The sequence below is a fragment of the Lagopus leucura genome, unplaced genomic scaffold (assembly GCF_019238085.1).
Source record: "Lagopus leucura isolate 7727_CA_CO unplaced genomic scaffold, USGS_WTPT01 Super-Scaffold_100157, whole genome shotgun sequence".
Lineage (NCBI taxonomy): Eukaryota > Metazoa > Chordata > Aves > Galliformes > Phasianidae > Lagopus > Lagopus leucura.
This window is the reverse complement of record NW_024962334.1, coordinates 8,599,181-8,617,405: the sequence shown is the minus strand read 5'-3', so window position 1 is coordinate 8,617,405 and position 18,225 is coordinate 8,599,181. Positions and strand designations below refer to the sequence as shown.

At 44.3% G+C, this 18,225-nt stretch overlaps 1 long non-coding RNA gene across 1 annotated transcript in view; it reads left to right on the top strand.

Annotated features, from left to right (window-relative positions):
• The window catches only part of LOC122189546, a 106,335-nt gene that overhangs the window by 22,694 nt on the left and 65,416 nt on the right, over window positions 1–18,225 (top strand). The window contains exon 2 of the long non-coding RNA XR_006181854.1: window positions 15,383–15,574. This is a non-coding gene — a long non-coding RNA (uncharacterized LOC122189546). The remainder of the gene's footprint in view (window positions 1–15,382; window positions 15,575–18,225) is intronic.

The following is an 18,225-nucleotide window of genomic DNA, read 5'->3' as shown; positions in this document are numbered from 1 at the left end:
GCTCCTTGACCAATGTCATGGTGTGGGCAGTAAGTGCATGGTCTCACGGATGGCATGGCATGGACTGGGGCCAAACTGCCATGCACAGCTGGGGCTGCTGGCTTCATGCCTGGTGCAGTCTGCTTGCAGAGAGCAGGTTTGCCCAGATGGGAGTCAGTTTTAAACAGTCCACTAAGCTTTATCAAGATGTCTTTTAGAAAGACCTCTGTACATACACGATATGCACCAGAGCTTCTCCACTGCTTCCTTCCTTCTTTTTTCTTTCCTTTGAGCCAGTGTTCCCACTGAAATTAATGGAGTCTCTCTAGTAATGATTTATTTCACACTTTGTCAGCCAAAACTCAAAGGGAATTTTTCACATGGCTAAAGCAAGGAGCTGGAAGAGGTCCTCCAGGTGTGGCCAGAAGTCCTGGGTTCTCCATCAGTCCACATGAGAAATCCTGCTGCCATGAAGCAGCTGTCTCCTAGGAAAATCTGTTTGTGTGTTTAGACTCAAGGCTGTGGAACTGTAGAAACCTCCGAGCTTTCCATTGAATCCCCAAACTGTGCTGTTCCCGAGTCTTCAGATACAGATTTTCTGAAAGTTTTGAGGTGTTTAAATGCTGGACGTCCCTCTCAGTTCTGCATCTTTTGAAAGCTGAGCGGCAGTAGCAGGGAGCAATGTAAGAGGAAGGTTTAAATTATATGTGACTAGCAAATGGATTGACATTTTGTCTTGTGTTTCAAAAGGCATTTTCTACTGGGAAATTAGTCTCTACTCATAGTGTTGTGATAATCCGCTTATAGCCCAGTTCATCAATATCTTAAGTACCCACATGCTTTTCCTCTACAACAAAGTAACTTTGTCATTTACATGCTGGTTGTCAACCATCTCAAGGAAATTGCTTAGTAGAATATGGGTGAGCTTTAGCCATCTGCATATACTTTAGTATCATAGAATAAATAGTATGACCAGAAATTACATAGGTTGCTCTGAAAGTAATACCTCCTGTTTATTTTCTTGGAAACTACATCAGATACAAAGAGCACAATAACACTATTTGATAGAGAAAATTCACAGCCACAGTACAGTGTTTTTCAGCACGCTCTCCTCCATTAGCTATGCATTTTCACCAGTGATGAACAAGAGCCTGCTTGCTGGGCTCATACCAGTCTGCACTAGCAGAGGTGACCCACTGTTGCCACTGCTGAAAGTACCACCCACCGCCTCACTGTGCTCACATCCTCTGTTTGATCTCCATCAACGTTCAGCAAGCGTCAGTGAATGTCAGTGGGGCAATTTTTTCCACGTGGAGGAATTCAGTGGCATACCTTTGCTTCATCAGCACTTCCATGTCAGACATTCTGTCAGACTGCCCCTCTGCCATCTGTCACACAGCAACAACATGTAATGGGATATTGGTGGGAAGGTTCAGCCTCTACTGCCATCCTACCAACATCTGCCTCTGATGTTTTGTGCCAACATTATAAAATAGAAGGCCTTACTTTTGGAACAGCCCTCATATGACAACTGCTTATCAGGAGCTTGTCAGACCCCTCAGTACAACTGTGTTACTCTCTGCCCTCAGGACCTTGCAGACTGACACCAGCTGCAGCAGGGAAAGGGAACGGCACCGAGAAACCTGGGCATCATGAGAACGGAGACCTAGTGAGAGCCTGATAGGCAAGAGCTAAGAGAATCAGGGAAAGATTTCTATATACACACCCTGTTTCTGTTCCTAGTAAATAATTTGCTCTAACCACTGTCAGAGACAGGCTATTGGGCTAGAAAAACACTTGGTTTGATGCAAGGATGTCTTTCTTAATTCATTTCACAGAGTACCGGTGCATTCCCACTGCTGCAGGTATCACTCCACACTCCTGGGCAAAGATCAAGGGCCTTGCTCTCCATCCCTGTGAGTCAAGATGAAAATTTATTTCAGCCCCCACAGGGGCAGAATTACTAATGCAAAATACCATCAGGAGCTTGCCCTGTTACTCTGGGGGAAAGGAAATCTTGGCAAACTGGTGTGGATATTAGCTGGTTTTCCTTCACTGCCCTCTGTTATTACCAGGGAGACACAGGGGAGCAAAGACAGAAATGGAGCATGTTTTATGTTTTGTTTTGTTTTTTTAACTGCATCAATACTGAGACTATAACTCATGGTGTTGTTTGATTCAGTGAAGTTTTAGGTTATCTGTTGCACATGCATTCACTATATATAAACATCTGACTGCAGTTGCACTTAGTGATGCCCTGGAAATCAGAATCATATCTCCTTCTTGCATTTATAAAAGGAGATGTTCAACTTTAAAGCCCTAAATTAGCAAACCAGTTATTCAAATGTGTTATTTTAGGTATGTGCTTTAATGCAGGCGCAGTCCTTTAAGCACACCTCAAGCTGAGAAGGTAGGGGAGTGCTTCGCTCAACCAAGCCAGAAGGAGTTTTCAAACCACTCCTAGAAATCAAACAGCTGGAGTTACTTTAGTATTTCCAAGGCTGTAACGTCTTTGTAAGGAGTCCAGACTCTGATAAAGTGCTGGTTAACGAAATCATTTGGAGGAGGAGGATTCTGATTCTGTGGCAGTTTCTGAGTTTTGCCTTTTATTTCATTCTTTTCCAACATGGTAAGGGGGGATGGGGACACGTTCAGCTGAGCAGGACAATAACTGAGTGAGCAGTTCCTCGCCAGAGCTTTGGGCAACCCCAGGTTTGCCCCTTCCATGGGCCTGGCTGAAGTTAAGGAGTGATGCTTTGCACATGGTTTAGGCAATATAGAATTTGTTTGCTTTTGATCTATGCTGAATAGGTGAGCTCCCCTGTATGTTTATTCACCAGTACATGGTAGCCTTTGTTGCACACCAGGAGAAAGCTCTCCATGATGACACCACAGGTCTGCATAGCCCTGAGCGTGCTGGGCTTAGCTGAGGGATCTGGTTTTTCTCCGCAAATAGGAAAGGTCAGGACAGAGGCAGCACGTCTCTGATGAATTGCATGCTAAAGGAGATCTACGTTCTGCCAGTTGTGTGGTTGTGTGCTGGGACATGTTTTTTTAATGGAGACTGAAAAAAAACATTTTGACAGGACCAAATTTTGCTCAGGGCTATCTATCTGTGTGCTGCTCCTACTGAAGTTTCTTGGCCAGATTCGTCCCTTGTTTGAAAAGACACAAGTCTACTGGGGCACGATGGAGCCAAGTTTGATACTGAGGTGAGGTGGAAGAAAAATACTCTACTGCTTCCTGTCCAGGTAGCAGGAGGAGCACTGTGAGAATGTGGTTATAGAATGCTACTGCTGCCCTGTGCTTGTTTTGCAGGCAGGTGATAAGAATTATAATGGAATTCTCTAATGGATCTTTAATTCTGCGTCCTTTCATTTAGGGTTGTCTTGTTGAGCACTCCCCATTAATATGTTGTTATTGTTCTGAGCATGACAACATTTCAAATACTGTAAGTTTTCATGGACATAATATTTTGCTGAAATACTAACAAATAAATAGTAATAGAATCAGAGAATATCCCAAGTTGGAAGCGATCCACAAGGATCATCAGGTTCAACTCCTGGCTCCACATAGAATCACCCAAAATTCGATGTCTGAGTGTTGTCCAAATGCTCCTTGAACTCAGGCAGCTTGGAGTCATGACCATTGCTCTAGGGAGCCTATTCCAGTGCCAGAGAAGCAGAGAAAGAGAGGAAAATATATCAAATTGTATAATCTGCAATAGTGTTTGTGCCCCTGTACGACAAGAGAGGAAAGCTTTACAAATGCATGGGATGTGGGTCTTGCTAGATTTGATCATGTCAGCACAAGATAATGTTTTCTTCCCTTTGGTGGTGGCGCTTGTGGGGCTTTGGAAAGTATCACTGCTCTAACTACTGCTGCTTTATCTTTGTATGGGTATAGGTGGAATTTCTTTTCCCTTTTTTGAAGGTATGTTAGTTTGAAATGCCTACACCGGTGCTCAAATCATCTTGGAAAACTTCAGGTCAAGGCTAAGAATGTATTGAAAGATTTACTGTAGATGGAAAGTTAGATTAAAGTGTTCACAAACCTACTTACATAAATAGCTACTACTGTATTAAGATTGTAAGTTCATGTTGAGTGTCAGCCATGACAATGCTTCATGAAATACTGGAAAGAGGTTTTAGTTCAGTAGGCCAGACTTCATGTAGTCGTGCACAAGTATTAAGATTTATTCTTGTTTTTTGTCACAGGCATGTTTAGCTATCTTGCAGGACTATAAGCTTAACATCATCATTATATTTTATGAAACTCGTATTTGCTGATGCCAAATTCATTCAAGCTGATCTATCCAAGGGGTGGATGATGCTGGCAGCTGGGGTGGTTGGGGCTGGTTGAAGTCAGCCTGGCTCTGGTAACAAAACTGACCACAACCTAATCTCCCCCACCACTGAGAAGCCAATCTCCTGGAAATAACTTAAGCCTTGTCTGTATCACAGCCCCAAGTGAAGCCATAGAAGACAAAGTTCTCCACCATTGCATGCAGCAGCCAGTTTCCTGCTCGTTTGTCCTGATTATTTTTTTTTTTAAGGAAAAGTCAAATACGACAACAGGATGTGAAAAAGTATGAAATCAATGAATGAGAAAGTAATTCTGAGAAACATGGCAATTCAAATATTTAGATCTTCTCTCTGCATAGGAGAAAAACCCATCTGTTAGAAGAGTCATAAAGCCACATAAATCAGGCTCAGGTACCGTTCTGGAAACTGATTGCCAGTTCAGAATCTGCTCAATGTGGAGAAGTACAAATGTACTGTTTTTAATCATGATAAATAACTTCTCTTTTATCAAATCTTCTCGGTTGGAAATAGTTCCACTCCATGCAGCAACAATAATTTGTGCACTTATCATTCAGTCCCTTCCCAAGATGAGCAGCCAGCCATAGGATGTAATTTAACAACTTATCAACCATAGGTTCATCCAGCCCTTTCCAGCCAAAAGGGCATTTCACATTATTTAAGAGACTTCACCACACATAGCCATCAATTTAAGATTTCAGCAGCCCCTCGTCATTAAAGTGTTCCATGTAGCACTTTCCATTACAGCCTGGGCCGTTACAGTCTGCTTCACACAGGTGATGGAATAATTACCCAAAAGCCTGAGATCACTAAGTGCCTATCAGAGGCAGCAATCATGATTAACTGTTGTATTCAGAGGTGGGAAAGGCGCAGTGGGGGAAAAAAAAGGTGTCTGTAGGATACTTTTCCTCATTGCGTGTCTTTTGCTAGAGGCATCTTTGGGACTGCGTCTACTGAGTGTTTGGAGCAATGCAGTCTCCTTCAAATGGCAGCAAAGAGTCAGCGTAGATCTGTGAGGTCCCACAGCAATCCTATGCGTTGGGCCAAGGCTGAGGAAGGCCCTGAGTTCAAGGTCAGGGTGCTCCTTCATGACCACATGTGTTGTGTGGTTAAAGCTAGGCGAGTAGGAGCTGCGCTCTGGAGGAGCAGGCCACCATTTTGGTCCTAGCGAACGAGACCATTAACACACAGGCTTCCCCATGTCCTACCCATCTCTCCAAATCCAGCCTTTATCAGAAGGGCTGGTAAGTGGCCTTTTTGCTGCCCTCTCTGCTTGTCCCCTGCCAGAAGCACCTGGAGAGCTGGTCTGCTGCTTGCTAAGAAGGAAAAGAGGGCACAGCTGGCTCTTCCTGGTCAAATGGATTGGTCCTGCTGAGGAACATGGGCCTGGCATCTTGTGGCACAGGTAGAGGCAGATGTGGGTGGAGAACATGCTGTGGTTTAACCCAGCATGTAGCAAAGTCCCATACAGTCATTCACTCACGCTCCCCTCTCCCAGTGGGGTGGGGAAGAGAATAGGAAAAAGTACCAATAAAGTAGAACTCATGGGTTGAGATAAAAAGCATTTACTAAGATGGTAGAAGACAAAAGTATCATAGTAATGATAGTATATGTATCTATGTATGTACAAAACAAGTGGTGCACAAGCAATTGCTCACCATTTGCTGACCAGCGTCCAGCCAGTTCCCAAGCAGTGGCTGCCCCTCCATCCAGTTCCCCACCATTTTTCAAGGTTTTTTTCCACATGAAGTCATATGGTATAGAATATCCCTTTGGCCAGGTTAGGTCAGCTGTCCTGGCTCTGTTCCCTCCCAGCTCCCAGGTGAAGCCTTGTAACTGACAGTAGAAGTGAGCTCTGGTGATGTGCTACTGTGGGTGCAGTATGCTGGGATTTTAAGATCTGCTTGTGCTGTGCGAGATCTGCAGGTAGAAGCTGGAAGAGCCTGTAGGGGGACAGACATGAAAGAGAGACAGCAGCTCTGCCATGCTGCTGTTGCAAGGGGATGTCTGGGCAGTGAGACTGACTCTTACCTTCACCCCTGGGTTGAAGATGTGAAATGGGATGACTGCTGGAGTACAGCAGAGCCCTTATAAAAAGAGAAGTTTTTAATAGTTTGGTGGGGGTTTTTTGGTCTTTGAGGTACACTTCATTATTCACAGCCTCTGCAAATTAGGTCTCTGGGGGTGCAGTGCTACTTGTTGGATGAGCTGCTTTGCTGCAGTGTTGGCTGGCGGGTGGCTGATGTATGTGCAGCTGAGGGCTGCCTTTGTAGAGAGGGCTCTGTGGTCCCTTCTTGACACTTAGGAGAGCAGTGCAGTTGTGTACTTGCTCCCAGGCCTTCTCCTGACCCGAGGAATGGGAAATTAACTGGTGTGGTGAGGAGCTTTTACTAAGGGATTGTGGGTGCAGGGAGGGAGCTTGGTCCTGTGTTGAGGATCCAGCGCTTTCAGCCTCTTTGCTGTGCTGACTGTCTTGGGGTTTGGGATCCCCTTCTGCTGATATACTTTACTGTAGGAGTGTGGTTTCTCCTTGGATGGCACATTAAGCAAAAATGTTTGAGGGTTTCCTGTCTGGGACTGAGCCACCTGAAGAAAGCTCTCCCACCTCAGTTTTCTGCAACAGTGACCATAAGCTTCCATGACAATCAGCATACACGAAACTCACATAGTCCCGTGTCCCTTCTCATCCTCAGCTTGATCATGGCACCACAAGCCTGTGTTAGTCTTCCTTTTTTTTTCTTCAATAAACAGACAGACACAAGGCAGAACAGCTCAGAGGCAGACTTCTGTGTTGCAATGGGAACAGTGAGATGAGTCCCACCTGTTCCCACTGGGATACAATTATAAAAAAGTCTTTCCCCTCCTTTGACAACTTCTTGCTTTTGAAAAGTCCTTATGACTGGAAGGAAAAGCATATATTTCCTTCCATGAGTGATTTAATGACCACTTTCATAGAAGCACAGAATAGCCCGAGTTGGAAAGTGTAAATCCCTGCTCCACACAGCCCACCCAAAACGCAAACCCTATTTGAGGCAGCCCACCATGCTCTGGCAGAGACCTGTCCCTAGCCCCCAGCTGCCTCTCTCTGACACGGCTCCATGCAGCTCCGGGAGCTCAGCACTGCCCCTCCATCCCTCGTGAGGAGCTGCGGGCTGCCATGAGATTTTGAAACCCTAAAAAATGTGAAGGAGTCACCTCTCTGCTTCACTTGCTGCTGCCACGCTGGGGTTTTGAACATGGGAGGCACAGCACAGGAAGCAGAAGTCAAGACCTTGAGCAGCCTTGTAAGGGCTGCAATGAAATATATGGAGAGAGAACAGACAAGAAAAAGCAGGGAAGTTGGAACAGGAAAGAGAGAAAAGTATGCACATTACAATGAATTCTAGATGTATTTTTTTCCAGTCGTTTTTAATGTTGAGTTGAGTTTGAGCAGATCGTTGTGGATCTGCTTTTCAGGCCTTTCAACCAGGCCTGTTACAGCAACACCTCACATCACAGTGCTGTGTAATTTAACCAAACAAAACAAAAAAATAAGTTGCTGAATTGATAAGTGCTCATTAAGCCTCCAAGCTGCGCAGCAGAGCAGGAAGGAGCTCAGAACCAGGGCTGAGCTGTCACCCGTGTCCCTGGGGTCCCTGCACATGTTTTAGACCAGTCTCTGCCATTGCCCTCTGTGGTGACATTTAGCATACTGGAAGAAGTGCAGCCAAAGCCCAATCTCACTGAATTCAATGAGTACTTCTTTTTTTTTTTTTTCTTTTTTTTTTTCTTTGCTAGCAAATAAACTAGCAAATAAAATTACCCTGACATAGGTTTGGTAAAATGCCACTATAGTGCTTCAGAAAGTAGGAAAATCCCCTCACTGTTTCCACCAGCAGTAAGAACATGTTCCTGGCCTTATGGCTGTGCAGACATGAGTGGAATAAGACCAGCTTGATGCTAGGAAGGCTTGGGGCTGGGAGAAGAATTATGGCTCAGGGACAATGCTGAAAGGATGGTGCTGAGAGCTGTGCTCTGCCTTGCAGCTCAGATAATCCTCCCTCGTCATACTTCAGGGTGGGCTGCTTGCATTCGTGTCACTGTTTATCTTCCAGATGGCTTGCAGGTGCTGCATGGGATCGGCATTAAACTCTGCTTGCATAAGATATTAGGGAGGGAACATTTACTGGGGAAAAAAAAATCTCTAGCTGCAGAAAGAATCTCTTATGGCAGGTTATTTAGATGCAGAGGTGGGTCAGTGGATTTCTTGACTGAGAACCCGGATTTTCAGACACTGTTTGAAAAGGGGCTGTGCTTTAAGAAGTTATCACTTCTCATCAGGACAGGACGTAAGCACAGGTCAGGGTCTTCAGCAGTGCTGGGAGCTTAGTGTCACACTGACAGCTGCTCATGTTCTGGCTTAAGCTGGTGAGTAATTCCGCCATCAAATCTCAACGGTATCTCTACTGAAAATCTGTCTGGGTTGTTCTTCAGCTGGGCATGGAGAGCTGAGGAAGCTGTGCTCTTGGTGTCCAGTAGGCACCTTTGCACACTTGGTTGATAAGGCAATCTTTTTTTAACCCCGTTGTAATTTCGGTATTTGTAACATTGGGCAGTGATGGCTGAGTCCTTGCTTCAGTCCTGCTGTCTGGATGTATCGCTGGATGGCCATTCCCCTTCCTGCCAAAGCCATTTGGCTTCACCTCATTTCTTCAAAGAGGGCTCTGATGCAGCACCATCAATCATTATGGCCAGAAAATATCTTCAGAATCCCACAGTATCATTTCAAAGCTCTGGACTGTGTGTGGTCTTTTAAAAACATAATGTATGCTTGAAAAATGTAAGGGTCTTTTTTTCCCCCAAGTGGTCTGGAATGAAGCAGATTGTCCTTGGAGCGCTTGCAAAAGTTTAACAGCTGCTGTTCGTTTGGCTTCTGCACTCTTCCAGGATGGCTGATGTCCTGGAAGGCAAGAAGGAGTGCAGGTTCAGAAGGTTGAGGCAGTGAAGGGAGGGTTTGAAACTGCGAGTCGCTGCACTTCCACATCCAAAGGAACTCTCTTCTCCCATCTCTTAAATTTATTGTGCTCACTTGTTGCTTCTTTTGACCAAAGGCCAACAAACAGCAAACAGCGTATGTATAGTTGTTGGCAGTCCTGCCCATGGCAGGGGGCTTGAATTTAATGATCATTCTGGTCCTTTTCAACTCAGGCCATTCTATGATTCTGTGATTCTATTTAGCAGAGCAGAGCTAAAGAGTGACTTCCAGCATAGGGCAGCAGCAAAGTCTTAGTGCATTATTAAAGAATTTATATTCACCCTGCGTGGCAGAGAGAAGGAATCGATGCTGTAATCAGCTATTCAGAAACAACCCATTACCGAAGATAAAGAGACAAATAGCAGCAAAGTTCCACCCTTAAATAAATAAATAAATAAACAAACAAACAAAAAAATAAATAAAAGAAAAGGAATCCAAGCAGGTTTAAATTTGCTAAGGACTTCGGAGACTTGGAAAAAAACTCTCCATCTAGGAGCTCAGGGCAGATCATACTCTAGTTCACTAGCTAGGGATTTCAGAAAGAGTGCAATTCACTGAGCTCTGTGCTCCTGAATGCACAGAGGGATTAGCAGTGTGTGCCCAAGCTGCTTGGAGGCAGTGGGACTTTTGACCAGATGAGGATCAGACTTAACTAAAGGGCTCACATCCCCAACAAAGCAGGTGTGCAGCAGGGTGTGGGCAAACACCTCTGGTCCAGTGCAGCAGATCCCATGGTCCTGGCAGGAAGAGAGGGTTCATTCCTGCAGGGAATACCTCTTTCCTTGCTATGGGGGAGCTGCAGCCACCCCAGCATGGAGAATCCCCATTTATTCTTACCTAATTTATCTGCCGTGCAGCCTTTAAACCAATGGTTAGCTGCACAAAACTTGCCTCCATACAAACACAGGACAACTTAGGGAAGCCAAGCAGGAGAATGCTGTAGTTGTCTGCCTTTTCCTTTCTTTGGGGAGAAAAGGAGCAAATTCTTTTGTTCTGATCTGTCATGCAGACACTGAAAGCAAGAACCATGCAAAACTGCTTTTATTGATTTGTTAAAAAAACACAGAAAAAGAAAGAATCATTGCCATCCTGACATCTAGCTTGGTGCATGAATTTATGCTTTATGCGCACTTGCCTCTAAATCAGATACTCTAAGTTCATTAGTGAGCTGTGCCAAGTGGAGTACTGTACAGCACACCAAAGGCCCTCCCATCCAGCTTCTCTTTTGTGTTACGAACATGGATTGAGTTTACAGAGCCAGACTTCCATGGGATTTATCTCTTCTCTGCTGACATCTAGGTTAACATTTGAGGTAACAGGCCACACAACCCATAAAAGGGATTGCACAGCGTCATGGTCTCACCAAAACGGGCTCCCCTGTTTCATGGTAGAGTAGCTTAGAAGGCCATTGAAAATGAGCACAACTATCTGATAAAAGACAAAGCTCCTCCTTTCCATAGCCATGGCTATGAAAATGACATTAGTTATACCTTTAGTATCCTTAAGGCTAAAGGGAGAGGCACATGTGACCCCTTGGTCTCGCAGTTAAAATAAATTTCATGACAAAATGTTTGTTCTCCTGTCATCTTGCTAGCTGGGTGCTTCAGGAGCTTGGATAACACATGTTCAGAACTGTACACAGCTTGCTGCCCATCCCCCCAAATTAACAGATTCTGAATCTACAGCTTGTGCAAGGTATGCTGATGTGTCTGCAAAGGTTTGCTTTGCACTGAATGGATCTGCCTTAGCTTCAAAATACATCAGCAGCATAGAAAATCTCCCTCTATCTTAAATGAATCCCTGGTGGCAATCTGGGTTTAACTGTATACAAAACCAAGGTTGTTTCTTGTTTAGGGCACATCCTGAAGGTCCTGAAGGCCTGCAGGTGTTCATGGTGCCAAAACTGGACACAGGATGCCGAATCCCAGATGTGTGAGGCTTTGCAGAAACCACCACCCATGTCCAGCCACTTAAATCCACAGGGTTACAGAGATGATGGAAGATGCGCTGTGAACATCTGCAATGGGAGGTGTTGCTTCAGAGGAAGCATTTGCTCATGCACAGGAAAACTCCATGTGAATAAACTAACGTGTGAATTGAAAGTGGATTAGCACTGCCACGTGAATGGATGGATCCTTTGGATTCTTCTCTTCAGCATTAAACCGGTCCTAATTTGTTTCAGCGTAATTATGAAAGAGGATGTTATACAGGCTTTAATGAGATCTAATGTTCTCACCACAGAACTTAGCCTGGGTTCATTTCTTATGTCTCTCAGCAGGGGTGGGATTGGAATGTAGTGTTGAATTTTTTTAGTAGGAAACTTGTATTGTCTTTACCTCAGGTTTTAATAACTGATTCTGATAATGATGTAATCTGGTTTTATTGTGATTATGCTGTTTTTAATCACAGGATATAAAAGCTCTGAATAAGCAATTAATTAATCCTCACCAAGTCCCTGCAAGGTTGGTAAAATCTTTGTAAGAGTCACCGTATGGCTTTTCCCATGGAATACAGCTAGGCAAAGCAGTGCAATGAGGCACGGGAGGGATGATGAGTATCTAACTGTACTGAATGGATGGGTGGAGTTAAGCAAGAAAAAGATGTTATTGACCAGTTTAGAATTTGGTTGCACCACCACAGTGCACACAGGAGGAAATGTCAGGGGAGCTCCAGCAATCTGGGCGTCCATTTTCTGTCTGTCCCAACCCACCCCACTCATAGCAGCGCTGCACGCAATGTGCCATAGTGGGAACAGCTAATAGCAGGGTGTGCATATCGTGGATTAGAAGTAATTTATCTGATTTCCTTTTATTTTGAAATAGGATTTACCCATTTAAATTAGATTTTGTTAAAAAAAAAAAAAAAAGAAGGGAAGAGGAAGAAAAAAGCATTGAGCTCCCGACTGCTGTTTGCAGGCTGACTGCGTGTTGACAGATTGCTCTGCTGGTGTTGCAGTCCCTTCTCTGTCAGAGCAGCTTCTTTCTTTTCCCCCATGGATAGTTTATTTTCTGCTCAATGCTAAGTCTTGTGTTTGTCTTACTTCTTTAAATGAGAGCAAGCACTGCGCTTTTGTTCTGCTCCTTTTCCAGTGCCATTTTGCTGATCTTCTCTGTGTGAATCTGAAAGGTCAGGAAAACAAATCAATACGGAAAAGGACCTCCTGCCCCTTTTAACCTAACCTGTGGGAGGGAGGAGGGAGAAATAGCCAATGACATGAAAGGGAATTTTAAGTATGCCCAAAAAAAGCACAGTGGGAGTGAGGGTTTGGAAGGACAGGTGTCCACACGACCAGCCTCTGCATTTCACAGCGCGTCTTTATGAACTCACGGTCATCTCCTCTGCAGCAGCATGCAGGGGTGATCCATACAGCTGTAAGGCATCGAACCTGTAACAGTTCTGAGAGGAAGGAGGCAATGGCCCTCGTGCTTTTGTATCACTGACTGTGAAGGGCTTTGCTGGTTAGAAACTCACCACACGACCTGAAAGCCAGCGAATGGCAACAGCTGCCTTGTCATGGTGAGGTGGGCCTCGGTTCTCTCTGATGCCCTGTCCTACTTCCACTGCTGCTGGTAAGCAGCTCCTCTTGCTGTGGACAGTCACCGTGCAGAGCAGAAGGGAACTGGAGAGAGGTTGTGTGCCTCTACAGCAGCTGGATGCTGTCACTGGAACAGTGAGGCCTCGTCAGAAAACCAATGTTATAGTTTTCTGTTAAATGTTTCAATGTTAAACCTGAATGTTATAGCCAAGGCTACTAATTATGACCTCTGTTCCCAACATTCACCCTCAAGTATTCATCTGAGAGCCTCCCAATACTGGGCACTCCTAGAAGCTTCCTTCATTATCAATGGAGAGGAAATAGCTATCCTGTTCCTCTCCAATGGTGAAGACTTCTAGATTGCTCATACAGGGTCTTTGTGCAGGTGTCTAACATTAGATGCAGCATTTCTCTGCAGCAATTAAAACGTCAGTGTGTTATCACAAAATGCAAAACACCAAAGCTCTATGTTGAAAATCAACTCTATCACAGCCAAAAAAAATTGATAAATGCACAAGACAATTCTTTTGGAAAGAGAACAGGCTGCCCAGGGAGGTGGTGGAGTCACTGTCCTGGAGGCGTTCAGGAAATGTGTGGATCTGGAACTAAGGGTCATGATTAGTGGGCATGTCGAGGATGGGCTGGTGGTTGGACTAGGTGATCTTAGAGGGCTTTTCCAACCTTTATGTTTCTATTATATTCTATTCGAAAAGAGCAGGAGTCAATCACATCACCTCAGCCCTCGAGTGTCCTCAGGTTGGTGTTCCTGGAGTATGTGGGCTGTGGCATTTCAGCTGTTGATGAGTCATGTAGTCACACACTTGTGGCATGATGGGCTTCTCATCACATATAAGCTATGTATATTATCTGCACAAATACACTTGCCATGTGGCCCACTACAGGCACTGACTCTGGGATACCAGTCTTTCTCTCTTTAACAATTCCACAGAAGACCTTGCATGAACCTTGCAAGTCAGCCAAAGTTGGTTTCATTTGGAGTAGCTGCTGCTTGTTTTGTTGATCAGTTTGAGTTTGTTTCTGATTTTGCTTCATATTCTTCTTCCACTGTGGCTTGCAGAAGTTGCCTAGAAACCATCTCACATCAGCTCACTCATCCAGGATGCACAGCTTCCCATATGCCAGCAGAGAGATAAGCTTAACTTCCTAATTTTTTAAAGAAATGCAATTAACCCTCCTTCCCTCTCCCAAAGATGTGATATCTGAGAACTCACATTAAAACAAACAAACAAAAAAAAGATTGCTGAAGAAAGTCTGGAGTGCATATCGTGTGGGGGGGTGTGGGTAGAGAAGGAAGAGAAAGCTTTCCCAAGGCAGTGGCAGAGCCAGAACCATAACAGCCCCCACTCAATAGTCCTTAACACAACCCTTCACAGCCTCTAGTGACAGAACAGCTGCAGACTTAGTTTGACCAAGATTTACACTTTCATGTCCCTGCTTGTTAAAATATTATGCCCTTCACCACGTGTCCCATCCAGAGCCTTCTCTCAGCTCTTCCTATCTTTCACAGTAGTTGTAACCAGCTGCTTGGTATGAAAATTGATGGGATTCCTCATGTTCTTCCAGGATAAAGTCAGCTCACTTGTGATAGATGCAGAGGAACTGGCAGCACTAAACAAGGATATGGTGGTCAAACAGACCTGTGCAAATGGACCTCAGAAAATAAATGGGTTGTCTGTACTGAACTAGTAGAAGTGGAGCTTTGAACACAAACCCAAAGGTTTTAATAGGCTCTCAGGGAAAATTCAAGTTTGGGTTGATCTGTGGTGCTTCATCTTGAAAATTTTTATTTTGGGGTGATCGTCCTTTTTCCTTTGAACAACTGTTTATGAGGGTGGGTAGTGACAGGACAAGGCAGAATGGTTTCAAACTGAGATGGGGGGTTTAGACTGGATATTAGGAAGAAGTTTTTCACACAGCAGGTGGTGAGGCACTGGAACAGGTTGCCCAAGGAGGCTGTGGATGCCCCATCCCTGGAGGCACTCAAGACCAGGCTGGATGTGGCTCTGGGCAGCCTGGGCTGCTGGTTGGCGACCTGCACATAGCAGGGGGTTGGAACTGGATGAGCACTGTGGTCCTTTTCAACCCAGGTCATTCTAGGATTCTATGGTTCTATGATTCTATGATTCCATGCAACTTCCTTGTTAAATGAAAAATGCCACCTCAGAAAGAAGTGCTGAAAGGAATTAAATGCTGCTTAAATTGGAAATGAATGTTTCAACACTGAGTAAAGGAAAGAAAAATAAATGCTGCCTTTGTGGGACTTGAAACAAGTAAATTTGGATTGTATTTCCCAGTGTTTCTCTTCTCCAGACTCCACTTTCTGGCAATGTTTGCTATGCTGTAGCTATTCTCATTGTTTGAAGACAATAAGTAGAGGTTTTAAGGACTAACATGAACACCTGCATAGTGGGAGACTGCATTGCAATTTCCAAGTGTAATTCCCAAATTGTCACTTGTCCTCTCTCTGTTTTTTAATGCTCCTCTCTTATTATTTTTGGCTTTTTTTGTCAGGTTGGTTGAATATGCTCCCTATGATATATATGAGATTGGCATAGGAAACATTTATTGGAATCATGAACATGACACTCCGTGTCCAGCATCTTTTTAAGGCTCCAAGTTGATATCTTCTCTGAATAGTTCCTCTGCTCAGCCTTCATTGATGGACATCAAAGACTTCATACAGCACCTCTATTGCAGAGACCAGTAAGTAAATTCACTTTTAAAGGTGACATGTCAGGGACACTCGAGCAGGACTTGTTTCTTTCTTCTCCTAAATCTTGCAAACTCTCTTTTCGTTATTCCTGCAGCAACCTGTTGCTCAACAGTATCAGGTCAAAACCTTCTCTTAATACTGTATGATACATGGTCAGATGTCTCAACATCAGTAGTGCTCTGAGGCATGTTGTGCCTGCCTTCTAGCTTTGGGATGGATTGCAGGCATTCATTTTGCGAAGCCTGGTGTGAATTGAACTCTTTGAACTCTAGAGTACTGTTCCTTCACCATAGCATGGTCCATGGTCCATCACTGTTGGAAGTAGCAACCTTCTGCTGTAAATGGCTTTTGAGTGGCTGACTCATCTCTGTGTTATAAGTCAGATTCTCTGAGTGTGTGGCTGAGGTCTCTCAGTGTATATTGGCAGTTACTGACTGTTCCCACCTTTCATGGGGTGAAACGTGAGCTCCAAGAGATGTACAGGATTTACTACCATGGTGGGGGTCAGGATACTGCATTTCAGAAGAGAGATGCTAAATCTGCTTACAGATTTAAATGCACACATTGCTCTTGGCAATGTAAGCCATCCTGTAAGTCTTGAACGCTGACCTAAGGAAATATTTCTAATAAAGACATCTTATTTCCTGGAAATTAGAGTGCATGAGAGGCTTTTATCTGAAATCATGTGGAGTTTCACTGTTAATAATGTAACAGACCGAAGAAGCCTTCATATTGCAGGGGAAACAGTGCCACTGCCACTGCCCAAATATCCACTTCTTCTGGTCCCAAGGAATTCGAAGACAAAGGCCTTTAAAATGGAGTGCTTATTTCAGCAATTCAAGGTTTAAAACATAGGTGGGTATTCAAAAGAAACCCTTGCATGTTACTCCAAGAAAGATACAGATTAAATCTAGTAAACAGTCCTAATTTTGCCCAGCAAATCTGTAAGCAAATAAATTGATTTCAGATGTAAACGCTCAAGTGCCTTCCTGCACAGTGGCATGGCACTAGCATGAGTAACCAGTCACCTCTCTGCAATCACAGCCAGAGTGGGGGGCCCACTGGTGTGGGTGTAGGGAACATGGTTTTGATCACAGTGCTTTATGAATCTCTTAAGTTAATGTAACGAGTTGCAAATTTTTTATTTTCACCTGCATAAGCAGTGATTTCTGAATGTCAGGAGCACTTGCTTTAGACAGTAAATTCAGCAGCATAGCAGAGCAATGCAAAGCAGAGTATGCCTGGCTTAAAACTGCTTTGAGTTACCTGAGTGCAAAATGACTGGGCCCACAACAATACAAGGCTCTGATTTTTGGTTGATTGATGGGGATATCTGAGCAATTGGCAACTTGAAAGCTCCTACTATACTGGTGGGAATCCCAAACACACCTTGTCAAACTTGAGCTGGCATTCAGTTGAGTTGTCTTAAGTAACTCTCTAGTTGCCTCTGCAGATAGAAACACAGAATCACAGAAAATCCTGAGTTGGAAGACACCCACAAGGATCAGTCCAAACCCTGGCTCCATACAGCACTGCCCAAAATCAAATCCTATGTCTGAAAACGTTGTTCAAATGGTTCTTGAACTCCAGCAGCTTGGGGCTGTGACCGTTGCTCTTGGGAAGCCATTCCAGTGCCCTCTCATTGAAGAATCTTTTCTTAATATCCCCTCGTATAAGTCAGAAGGGCTGAATTGACTCTTGCAAGTGCCATATCCTCCCATGTTGTTCCTGGATAAAATCTGTGCAACTAATTCAGAGTGGGTGCATGTGGAACTGATGGGCCATCAGGACCAGCAACCTTTTGGCTGCAACCACTGCTGATCCCTCTGAGCATAGGTCAGGGCACATTATCCACGGGCACCTCTGAGCCATGGGGTAGTTCTTCAAATATTGCTGAACAGTGGAAACAGTGGAAACGACTGCTTTGTTGAGTTGATCCTGCCAGCAGTCAATACAGCCATCTCACTTACACCAGTCATTACCAGCTCAGCATAGTTACAAGTTAATGTCTTCAGATACAGCCTGGGCACTCAAGGCTTTCATTTTGCTGTGCATGTGATCACTGAACAGCGAACAGCACTAAGAATCACAAAGACAGTCTTTTATTTTTATTTATTATTATTATTAAATACAAAGCAGTGAATGAATATTACTGTAAACCTCCTGAGAACTCACCTCACACAGTACTGCCAGCTTTTAAAAGCATGGACACATTAATCATAGGTAACAAGATCGAGTTCCTGTTTGCAGCTGACCCGCTATCTGAACATCACGGTGTGGCTGGTACTTCTCTTGGTACTTCTCTACCACAGACAGTTATGTCTGGTGGCATTCTTCTGTTTCCTGCCAGTTTTGTCCTACCTGTCCTCAGTTTCCAGGCTATGTTAGCATCCCCTATAGAAGTTAATCAAGTTTTCAAGGCACAGCGAGCCCTCGTTGAACATGGTTTCATCAAGAAGAAGCAGTAAGCAGAAGAACCACACAACTAAGACAGAAGGCTAATTGCAGTCAGAGAGATTTGGCACTCCAGTTTTTCAGAAGTGCAAGAAAAGGCATTCGATTGCACATAGGTAATAAAATGTGACACAGTTTCTGTAGTGCTGTGTACAGCTTAACAAGGCCTCTGCTGCTGAGTCCTTGG